Consider the following 12,577-nt stretch of genomic DNA (forward strand, 5'->3'; position numbering starts at 1 on the left):
CCAGAATGTATAAAGAACTCAAAAAATTAAACAATAAGATAACAAATAATCCAATTAACAAATGGGCCAAGGACCTGAACAGACACTTCTCAGAGGAGGACATACAATCAATCAACAAGTACATGAAAAAATGCTCACCATCTCTAGCAATCAGAGAAATGCAAATCAAAACCACCCTAAGATACCATCTCACTCCAGTAAGATTGGCAGCCATTATGAAGTCCAACAACAATAAGTGTTGGCGGGGATGTGGGGAAAAGGGTACACTTGTACACTGCTGGTGGGGCTGCAAAATGGTGAGGCCAATTTCGAAAGCAGTATGGAGATTCCTGGGAAAGCTGGGAATGGATCCACCATTTGACCCAGCTATCGCACTTCTCGGACTATTCCCTGAGGACCTTAAAAAAGCGCTCTATATGGATACGGCTGCATCAATGATTATAGCAGCACAATTCACAATAGCTAGACTGTGGAACCAATCTAGATGCTCCTTGAGTTCTTTATATGACCATTTTTCTGATGACTCTAGGTCCTCCTGAATATTTAGGCTGTCCTGCATTGTTTGTACTCCTTTTCTTCCTTGCTTTTTGAAGCTGCTCATGTTACTTCTTGTTCTGTTTGACTGATGAGTTACTGTTTACTCCTATAAATTTATTAGATGGTTGGGAGGAAAGGTATTAGAAGGGAAGGGAAGAAGTCACTAAAGAGAATGAGAGTAAGCAGGTAGAATTCAAGGAAGGGGGGATAAGATAATTGACAAGAAATGAAAAGACAAAAGAAGAAAAAAAATAGGAAATAAAAAAGAAAAAAGAAATTTTTAAAAGAAATAATAAAAAAAATTAAAATTAAAATTAGAAGAAAAAAATGTAAAAAAAATTGTTAAAAAAATTTTAAAAAACAACAATAAAGAAAAAAGAAAATGAAAGAAAAACCCAAATCAAAAAAAAAAAAAGAGAAAAGAAAAAAAGAAAAAAAAAGAAACTAATAAATGCAGTCTTAGAGTTTGATTAACTTCTCTTCCAGTAGGTGGCGCTGTGGCCACCAGGCCAAGTTTCTCCTGTCAATACGCGGGAACCAATCACTGTGCAGCAGCTCCTCCCAGACTGGGCGAGTCTCCAATCCTGAGTGCCTAGGGCCTCCTCTTGTGTCTAGTCACTTCCCCACTTTTACTCTAGCCAGGCCCCTGTCACGGGTGCCGCTCACCACAATACTGGCTACACGCCAGGTCTGCTGCTCCCGGGAGCCCTGTTTTCATGAACGACTGGGCACACTCTCCCAGTTTTCCATTCCCTCAGACCCTAAGTTTGTAGAGCTTGGGGCTGAGAATCCTCAGCGAATTTTACTTGCCCTCCGGTAGCCACGCCCCTGGTAGCTGGTGCAAGAGACCTCAGCTGTCAGCACTGGTGGGAGCAGTAGTTCCGCACCGTGGGTCCCGCGCCACCTCTGATTCCCTCCGTCTGGCTATCGTGCTCACGGGAGAGCTGGGAGGGGCCCTTACGGGAGAGCTGGGAGGGACCCTTAAGGTTTCCCTGATGTGTGGAGAGGGAAGGCTAGGGAATTACACACCTGTACCCGCAGGTTTCAATGAAGTTATCTCCTCCGCCGCCGCAGTCTGATGACGTCAGTTCTCTGCCATGGTGGTATCTCTTGCAAATGGCGACAGTTCGTTTCCCTTTGCCGCGTAGAGCACAATTTTTCAAGACACTGATTGTACACAGAACATTTTAACACCATTCATGTCTTATACATGTACTTAGGGTAATGATGACTAACTCATTCCACCATCGTTCCTACCCCTTTGCCCCCCCCATCTCCTCCCTCCCCTTTGCCCTATCTAAAGTTCCTCCATTCCTCCCATAATTCCCCTACCACCAATCACCCTTATGTGTCTGCTTCCTCATATCAAAGAAAACATTCAGCTTTTGGTTTATTGGGATTGGCTTGCTTCACTTAGCATTATGTTCTACATCTCCATACATTTACCTGCAAATTCCATGATTTTATTCTCTTTTAATGCTGAGTAATATTCCACTGTGTATATACCAAAGTTTCCCTATCAATTTTTCTATTGAAGGGCTTCTAGGTTGATCCCATAATTTAGCTATTGTGAATTGTGCTGCTATAAACATTCATGTGGCTGTGTTCCTGTAGTCCTTTAGGTATAAACCGAGGAGAAGGATAGCTTGGTCAAATGATGCTATTATTACCAATTTTCCAAGGAATCTCCATATGGCTTTCCAGATTGGCTGTACCAATTTGCAATCCCACCAGCAATATATGAGTGTGCTTTTCCCCCACATCCTTGCCAACACTTATTGTTGCTTGTATTCTTAATAGCTGCCATTCTGACTGGAATGAGATGAAATCTTAGAGTAGTAATTGTTAGTATTATTAGTAATTAGAATTTTCTCTCTCCTTCTCTTCATTAGCATGGCTAATGGTTTATCAATTTCATTTATTTTTTCAAAGAACCAACTTTTTGTTTTGTCAATTTTTTCAATTGTTTCTTTTATTTCAATTTCATTGATTTCAGCTCTAATTTTAATTATTTTCTGTCTTCCACTACTTTGGGGGTTCATCTGTTCTTCTCTTTCTAGGGCTTTGAGACATAATGTTAGGTCATTTATTTGTTGATTTTTTTCATTTTTGAAGGAATGAAATCCATGCAATGAACTTTCCTCTTAGTACTGTCTTCATGGTGTCCCAGAGATTTTGATATGTTGTATCAGTATTCTGATTTACTTCTAAGCAGTTTTTAATCTCTTCCTTGATATCTTTTGCAACCCATTGTTCATTCAATAGTATATTATTTAGTCTCCAGGTGTTGGATTTCCTTTTTATTTTTATTGTATCATTGATTTCTAATTTCATTCCATTGTGGTCTGATAGAATGGAGGGTCGTATCTCTACTTTTCTGTATTTACTAAGATTTGCTTTGTGACATAACATATGGTCTATTTTAGAGGAGAATCCATGTGCTGCTGAGAAGAAAGAAAGTGTATTCACTCATTGATGAGTAATATACTCATGTCAGTTAAGTCAAAGTTATTGATTATATTATTGAGTGCTATAGTTTTTTTTTGTTTAGCTTATGTTTGGTAGCTCTATCTAGTAGTGAAAGTTTAGTTCTTCCCTGCTAGGAGCCACAAGCAGATAAATGATGCATGGCACCTTTGGTTGTAAAGTGACGCCAGCTAGCCACTGAGATGATATGATTATGTTAAGATTTACATTCATATGCAAATTGGGCTCCTGCTGTTCACCTTGGCCTGCTACCGGACTCATGTTACGGGACTCCTGGAGAGTTCCCATTGGTTGGGGAAGGATAGTAGGAGGAAATTACGGGGGAGGTCCGGGCCCCCGGGTTCCGGGGGGACGCGCGGTTCCGGCAGACGCCCGCATGGGAGGACCGGGTTTGGCTTGCCGGCGCCTATGGAGTATTGGCGGCTTTTTCAAAAATAAAGTTTTGTTCCTGCTTGAGTGGCTCGTGATTCTGTGCCCAGCCAAGACTGCGGCACTTCCCTTTGCAGATTTTCTTTGTTGTTTCTCATTTTCTCCTTGTGAAATATCTAGTGTATTAAAGCCATCCAGAATTATTGTGTTGTCATCTATTTGACTCTTGAACTTGACAAGAGTTTGATTGATGAACATAGATGCCTCATTGTTTGGGGCATGTATATTTGTTACTGTTTTGTGTTGTTGATGTATAGTTCCGTTAAGCAGTATGAAATGTCCATCTTTATTGCTTTTGAGTAACTTTGGCTTTAAGTCTACTTTATTTGATATGAGAATGGAAACCCCTACTTGGTCACGTAGGCCATATGAGTGGTATATTTGATCCCAACCTTTCACCTTCAGTCTGTGGACATCTTTTCCTAGGAGATGAGTCTCTTGAAGGCAGAATATTGTTGGGTCTTTTTTTTTTTAATACAATCTACCAGCCTATGTCTTTTGATTGGTGAGTTTAAGCCATTAACATTTAGGGTTGTTATTGAGATATGATTTGTACACCAGTCATTTTTGTTTATTTTTGGTATTTAGCTTGTCTTGGTTTCTCCTTTGGTTGGCTTTTCTTTTATTGTAGTCCTTCCCTTTGCAGATTTTCAATGTTGTTTTTCATTTCTTCCTCGTGGAATATTTTGCCAAGAATGTTCTGTAGTGCAGGCTTTCTTGCTGTAAATTCTTTTATTTTTTTTTTTGTTTTGTTTTCATTATTCAAATTTTAATCTGATGTTTATGAAACATTTTAAACATAAGGGTAAACAATTTGCTTACAGTATTAAGTAAAATAAGAAAGTGATGAACCATGCAGATTAATTGGTATAAAATATTACACTTATTTTATGGAGAAATTTTAAGAGAAGCATTTTGTTATTTTAAATGAAAAATAAATTGAAATATTATCTCAAGAAAGTGCACTTGGCTTTGTTGACTCTAAGATTTAGCTTTTTTTATCATGGAAGGTTTTTATTTCATTGTCAAATTTGAAGCTTAATTTTGTCGGATATAAGATTCTTGGTTAACATCCATTATCTTTTAGAGTTTGGTATATGTTGTTCCAGGATCTCCTAGCTTCGAGAGTCTGGGTTGATAAATCTGCTGAGATTTGAACTGGTCTTCCCCTATAGGTAATCTGATTTTTCTCTCTTATGGCCTTTAAAATTCTATCCTTATTCTGTCTGGAAGGCATTTTCATTATAACGTGTCTTGGTGTAGATTTGTTGGCATTTTGTTCATTTGGTGCTTATAGGCCTCTTGTATTTGATTTTTGTATTCATTTTTCATGCTCCGGAAGTTTTCAGATATTATTTTATTGAAGAGATTGTGCATTCCTTTGGTTTTAATCTCTGAAACTTCCTCTATCCCAATAAATCTTAAATTTGGTCTTTTGATGGTATGCCACAATTCTTGGATGTTCGGTTCATGGTTTATTACCATCTTAACTGTGAGGTCAACTTTATTTTAAAGATTGTATATGTTGTCTTCATTGTCTGAGGTTCTGTCTTCCAAGTTGTCTAGTCTGTTGGTGATGCTATCTATTGAGTTTTTTTTTTTTTTAATAAAATACTGAGTTTATTTCACATGTATATTTTTGTCTCCCCATCATTTCCATGTCTGACCACCACTACTACTATGTACTATCATAACATTCCTACATACTTAGAAACCAAGCAAAGAGTAGAGTTCCATCTTTAAAAACTAAACAGGCATTTTGGACAGCACATTCTTGGCAATAGAACCTGGACAACATTTATCAAACACGGTAGGGAAAGTTCTCACTTTGTATTATAAAAAGGACAGCCAGATATCAAGTGTTACAGAAATGAAATAAGATGGAAATTTTTAACAAACTGTTTAAACTATTTTCTTAAAGAGACTTCCTCCACTACCAGAGATCTTGAATAGCCTCCTGGTCAGTTATCCAGAAGCAATTCTTCACGTAATTGATGAACTTGGCTTCCACTTTGTGAAGAGAACCACCTTTTTCTATACTTGCTTGCATTTTTGCTTTAATGTTTTCTACAGAACTAGGTGCTTTTGGTGTTTTAGGAGTTTTTTCCTGTTTTTTGAAGGATTCTTGACCTTTTGATCTTGGTGTTGGTGGTTTTTGAGTCTTTTCCATTCTGGTTCGATTTTTGTGCATTTTTGGCTGGAGTATCTTGTATAGATTTCTTCACTGGAGCTTTTTCAACAGTTTCTTCATCATCAAAATCATCATTATCATCATCTTCATCATCATCATCATCGACATCTTCATCAGCAACAAGATTTACTTTTTTCTGGGGAACTTGCTACCACCTTCAGGGACAGATTGCTTTCCAGATACACTTAAGAGTTTCACATCCTCCTCCTCCTCCTTCATCTTCTGACTCTGCATCTTCCTCCACAGCTACTAAATGCTGGCCACTAATATGCACAGGCCCTGAACCGCACTTCAACCTTAAGACCACAGGTGGTGTGATTTCAAAACCCCCAAGGGAAACCGTTGGCTATACAGACATTTTCAATGTTGCCAGTGTTACTTTAATTGGACTGCCTTCATAATTCATTGCCTCTGCTTCAACAATGTGCAATTCATCCTTTTCACTAGCCCCTAAGCTGACCATTCTTAATGATAACTGGTGCTCATTTTCATCATTATCCACCTTAAATTGATAATCTTTGTCAGCCTTTAGCTCACAATCAAAAAGGTAGTTCTGGGGCTTCAGGGGGTTCATGTCCACATCCATCAAACCTTCCATGGGTTGATAGCACGCACTTAGGTGGGAGAGAAGGCCGACAGAAAACAGGTGGGTGCTCTAGAGAATAAACGCACAGGACAGAATCACGCCAGGCTCTATTGAGTTTTTTAATTGGCTTATTGTTTCTTTCATTTCTAGGATTTCTGTTTTTTGTTTGTTTGTTTTTCAGTATCTCTGTTTCTTGAATTAATTTATTGCAACCTATATTTGCTCTCTTATCTCTTTGTTGGTATGATCCATGGTTGCCCGAATTTGTTCTCTTATCTCTTTGTTGAAGTGGTCGATTTTTGCCTGTATCTGCTCACTTAGGTTGTTTTTTTAATTCCCAAATTATTTTAGTTATGTCTATTTAGAACTCCTTCTCTGACATTTCATCTACTTCACTATCTGTGGATTCTGTTATTGTAGTGTCTTAGTTGGGGGGGGGGCACTTTCCTCCCTTGTTTTTTTTAATGATGTCTATGTGTCTTCCTCTCTTGCAGTGCAGATCAGAGGTATTACAGCTTCCGCCCTATTGTCTTATAGTGTGCCCACAGGTTACCAATAGTTCACTTTTAAGGGTGAGATCAATATTATAGCACTCAATGTACCCAATGTGCAGCCAAGTATTAGTTAGCTTCTATTTTTACACTTACAGTTTTGTCACTATAAACAGAAATGATGAGTTCAGTTATCTTTAACCATATAATCAATAGGTTTGCATATTGGTTTACAGTTTCTGATGATGAAAGGGGGCTACTGTGGGGTTGACTGACATGTTTATAAGGTAGAATATGAGAATATGGATGTATTAGATTATATGACTAGTGAGAGGATAATCATAGGAAGTTGGCTGTTAGTAGGAGAAATAAGAAACAGGCAACCCCAGGCAAGACTCCCTGTCACTTCAGCAACAGGGTAACTGTTAGCACCCCTAGTAGAGAGACCTCTGGTGAAGCCAGGCCACAGGGACCTTGGTGATATCTTACCAGGTCCTTATTGTTGTTTCTTAATAGAAGCAATGATATCCCAGTTTTGTGGCAGTGGTAGCCTCAAGCCTCTATGTTTCTTGATGATGGGCTGTGGATAAGGAACCCCAGCACAGGGTGGCTCTCCATGAGGGTGAGGGAGAACTCTGGGCTGTGGGTTTGGGGTGGGTTGGTGAACTCTGCCTCTGCTTTGTGTGATTTTAAGTAATGTGTCTTCATCCTATTTTTTTAGTCAATCAATTTCTTATCATATTTGTACCAAGATTTTTTTTATTCAAGATCAGATTTTATAAAATATTTTAGCAGATTATTTATGTAATTTGTTGGTTCAAATTCTAATATAAAACTGTTTTTTCTTAAAATGAAAAGAGTTGAGAAATGTGTGCTTTTAGATTATTTTATTGACTATTATAAAACTATATTGACTCTTGTATTATAAAACTATGGCTATGATGTGATAATTTACTGAATATTTTAAGCCTCTCTAAATTGAATGGAGGACTGTAAGCCAAAGGAAAGAAGATGCCTGATTTCTAGACATAACATTCTTGGAATGTGGATGCTTATAATTATTTTTAGTTATTGATCATATGATCTTACTAAACGATGTGTTACTTTATTTTCTATCATCTGCATCATGGCCATTGCCAATTAAATGGCAATTATTAAAATTTTTATCTGGATGTTTACAAGTATTTAGGGAAAATACTTAGATACTGCCCCTCTTTTTAAGAAGTACCATAAAGACAACCAAATGGCACTACTTTCTATGGCTAATAGCATACAAGATAGTTATGTAAAGAATATGAGAAAAAGACTAAGAATTAAGTGTCTGCCATGCAAGAGTTGTAGAGACTGGAAAAAAGAATAATGTTAAGTGAAAAGAGACAAAAGCACAATTTTTCTAATCCAAGCAAAACTCATTGTGGCTAAATTAATCTTTTCTAATAAGAATCAATTACCATGACCAAATGATCATGCTGTGATCCACATTGATCATGTAAATGAGGAATTCAAAATATCTCCATCAAATGTATAAAGACTTCTTGTATGGACAGAGAAATATAATTAGATAAGGTTTATTACTAAGATACTTTAAGAGAATTTTGAAAAGCAAAGTACATTTTAGGTATACAGAGCATAACTTGAGCAAATCAGCACAAGAAGATGCAGGAGAAAAAAAAATGAAGATGCAAAAGATCTTTTTTAGGATACTCTGCTTGGGATGATTCTCGGTTGACTTCAAATTTCCAACTGGGGAAACCAAAAGTCATATTTGTATTTTATGAGCACTTGATCACATAACATAAATCAAGAGCAAAGATTATTCTTTTTTTTTTTTTTTTGGAAAACCGAAGTTAGCAATAAGAACACATGTCCTTTCATGTGGTTACATTCATTACATATAAATTTGGGGGTCACTTGATGGCCATCCTGTGTCTCCTGGATGAACTGAGTATCAGAGAAGTTCACAAAGAAAAAGAATCTTAGACTAGTGGGCAGCAGTGAAGATTAGAAATGAGAAAATAGTACTAACTCTAGGGCTAGGTCCTTGCATTTCCAGGTGTCATTTTTATTATATCAGATCACCTTCCTTCCTTTTTGTTTCATGAAGAAGAGTAACTGGAATTTTTTTTCTTACAACAAATATCCTAAATAAGTGAAGCCCATAAATTAAGGCTCAAAGGAGGAAGGGAATAGGCCAGGTATCCGTAGAGAAAGGAGCTATATATATATATTCCAAGTTACAGTTTCTGTATTTCTCATTTATTTTCTAAATTGCTTTCTTAAAATGCCACTGCATCCTGGTTCTATCTTTGTAACTATATTGGATATATGCAAATATTGGATTTAGGAAATCAAAGCTCTGTCTATATATAGAAAGATATGGCAAAGAAACATTTTACTTAGCATTTCACACTCTGTGGTGTGATACAATTAGATTTTGCAAACAACAGCAAACAAATGGTTTGGCAAGGGGTAAACGTTCTCATGTGCTTGAGTATTAGCAGCAGAATCAGCTCTGGCTCTGTCTTCACCATGTACTGCTCTATTAATACATTCACCACATGGTGTTTCTGAAACTAAAAACTCTGATTGCTTCTCTTTGGTTCAGGTTACTTCTTGCTGTCCTTTTAGTATTCACTTTTCCTTGCACTGTCAACGTGCAGAATATCACATGTATGGTTTACAGACATTCTGTGATGAATAAACCTTCTAGAACAAGAAGTCAAAATTTCATGCAAGGTATAGGATAACCCTTGAGTATGACATTTAACAGACTGGATTTAACATTTATTGGCAGTGTGACATTGTGACAGTTATTTAACCTTTCTGACCCTCTGCTTCCTTATCTATTAGTGGGAATAATAATATTCATGTGATAGAACTGTTAGGATTACCATGAAGTATCATATGTTAAGTGTAGGGCATGGAGCCTGTCAAGTCAGAGACAAAAGTACAATTAATACTATTATTACTCGCTAGAGGGAAATCCCTGAACACTCTGATTCTGAACTTAGTCACGTTATTGATGACCCAAATCCATTTGTACTCCTTATGTACGCAGAAGCTTTCAAACTTTATTTCCAGCAGCAGAGCTGCACTCAGGTAATAACTCAGCTAAAAAGATTTTTTTTCTGTTGAATGAATTATGCTTCTGGTGTGCTAAATTTTCTCAAGGCAGTCAACCATAAAAATTATATTATGTATTTCTCTTGTGTAACTTGTGTGAAAGTAGAGTTTGTCAAAACTGGCTGCTCAGCATTTAATGAGACCCTCCAATGCATTTGATCCTGAGTCAAGTTGTATATAAAGAGGGTAAACAGGAAGGGTGGGAGGCAAGCTAAAACTAACCAAAATGAGGCATTAAATAATAAAGGGAGAAGTTGGCGGAGAAAGTCAACTAATTGTGGACTTTTTTTTTATTAAGTGAAAGGAAAATTTGCTTTCTATATGCCAAGACCTAAAATTAGAGAACTTCAATTCCATTGAAGTCCTTAATACACACTGCTGAAATATGGAGCAGATGTCTCTCTGACCTCTACCTAATTGAACAGGAATGTCAGGGGGAGGAGAGTCATCAATCTCCAGATTGTCTCAGAGAAGGTCCTGAGGATTTTCAACAAATGATTGTGTAATATATAGACTACATAAGAAGATGTATAAAATTGAGAGAAACTACTGTAATGCCTTGTCTTTTTAAAAATTTACATTTAAATCCATTAGGCTTCACTATTGAAGACAAAACAAAGAAATTTTAATTTTTTGATTTTAATCTATTGCAATGTTAAATGTTATCATATCTTTGACTTTCAAGATCCTGTGCTCATTTTATGAGTCACCTTGATTTGGAGGTCAAATGATCATCCATAGTCTTGCTCTAAGATAGAGTTGCAGTGCAAACCACAGTATTTCTGAGGGGGTCCTGGGCTTTTGTTATCATTGCAACTTAAAAATGACATTAGCACAGAACATGTTGTACTCTATTGGGTGAGCACCTGCTGGTCTCCCTTTACTATTAAACCATGAGAAATCATGCTTTGCTCTGTGTGGTATATCCTGAGCACCTACTACCATGGTCAGCACTACTCTTGGGTACATTAATTCACCGTCTCTTTCCTGAGTTGTTGCAACAATTTCTTATGGGTCATCTCACTTTTTATCTCCCCCTGCTTCACATCAGAGTGATCTTTATAACAACATGCACACACAAACACACACACACAAAAACAAAACAAAACAAAACAAAACGCTGTTACCATTTGGCACACATTTCACAGTGGTTTCTATTCTTTAGTGAAGAGAATTAAATTCTTGCATGAACTTGTGTATACACTTTGTTAATGAGAATGATTTATATTATGCTCAAATTTTTGCATATCTTTCAACTGTGTTCTAGCAATGTCAAACCAGTATCCTGAGGATCTTTCATATAGTTTTTGTGTATATTAGTTATATGAATAAGTAAATCATAGAAAAACAAATCAATAGAGGACTATCTGTATTTCCATTTATTTATTATGAGCAAGTGTCTAGGTCTTTGCCCATAATCAAGCCTAGAATTGAGATTTCTCATTATATTACCAAATCCAACACACACTGATGATGTTTATATTCATTATAGTTTGAAAACCCTTCTGTGTTAGTCAGGTTTGCATCACTGTGACAGAAACACCCGACAAGAACAACTTGGGGGGAGAAAACTATTTTGGCTTACAGTTTCAGAGGTTCGGTTCATGGTTTGCCAATACCACCTATGGGCTCAATTGTGGCAGAAGGATGTAGAACAGGGAAAATTTACTCAGCTCCTGGTAACTGGGAAGGAGAGAGAGAGAAAGAGAGAGAGAGAGAGAGAGAGAGAGAGAAAGGTGGGGGGAGAGAGAGAGGGATAAAGAGGAAGAGAAGGAGGAGGAGGAGGGGGAAGGGAAGGCAGTGAACACAAAAGGCCAGGGACAAGATATAGTACCCAAAGGCATGCCCTTACTGACTTAGTGCCTATAGCCATTCTGCCTATAGTTACCACTCAGTAACCCAGTCTGAGTTAATCCATCTAATGGAGTAATCCACTGGTAAGGATATAGCCTACATAATCCAATCAGTTTATTTCCAAATATTGCTGCATTACCCAACACAGAAGCTTTTGCGGGTACATTCAGATCCAAACTATAACAGTACATAAGTATCAAGCGAAGGGGCAAAGTGAAGAAAGGGAAACCTATGATGTTGAACCTTGAAAGCACCTGAGAGCCCTACATATACTAGTAACAAGTAAAAGTTCTCTATGAAAATGTGTATCAGTTTTATATGATCTATGTGTTGAAAAGCATTATAAAATTTATTTCTTCTTATTAATTGTGGTAAAAAAAAGTTTGTAAACACCTCCATATGCATACTTTTAAAAAGAGTGAGCCCTGGATTAGTCAGATGGGTCAGTATATCTTTGCCTCTATTTTGCAGGAAGTCAAGACCTAGAAGAGGTATATAGCTTCTTAAAAAACTAACTCATTTGAAGATGTGGAACAGGGTCATGTTCCACATAAATCAGAGCCCTCAATGAACACTATTTCCCATCTGTTCAATCTGCAGGATACAAAAAAATAAATATTTTGATGGGAAGTAGACCAGCAGGGTGATTGACTCATCCTTGTTTTTCTGAGACTTTCCCCATTTTAGCAATGAAACTCTTGTTTCCTGGCAGTTCCCTCAGTTCCAGGCAAACTGGGACAGTTGGTCACCCTATGTATACTGCAATAAATTATCTACATTTCTTTTGTTCAAATATAATTTTACTTGAAATTCCAACATAAAGCAGTTGCATGTGAAGCTTCTTTGCTGTAGCCGTGCAAAATCAACCCGACACTACCA

The 12,577-nt window shown here is 37.2% G+C and overlaps 1 pseudogene across 1 annotated transcript; it reads right to left on the reverse strand.

Moving 5' to 3' along the window:
* Positions 1-5,368: 5,368 nt before the first annotated feature.
* On the reverse strand, positions 5,369-6,242 carry LOC308631185 (nucleophosmin-like; annotated as a pseudogene). The gene has a single exon. The product of its transcript is annotated as a nucleophosmin-like (transcript).
* Between the last annotated feature and the right edge of the window lie 6,335 nt (positions 6,243-12,577).

Source organism: Spermophilus citellus (assembly GCF_964194105.1).
Source record: "Spermophilus citellus genome assembly, chromosome: 11".
Classification (NCBI taxonomy): domain Eukaryota; kingdom Metazoa; phylum Chordata; class Mammalia; order Rodentia; family Sciuridae; genus Spermophilus; species Spermophilus citellus.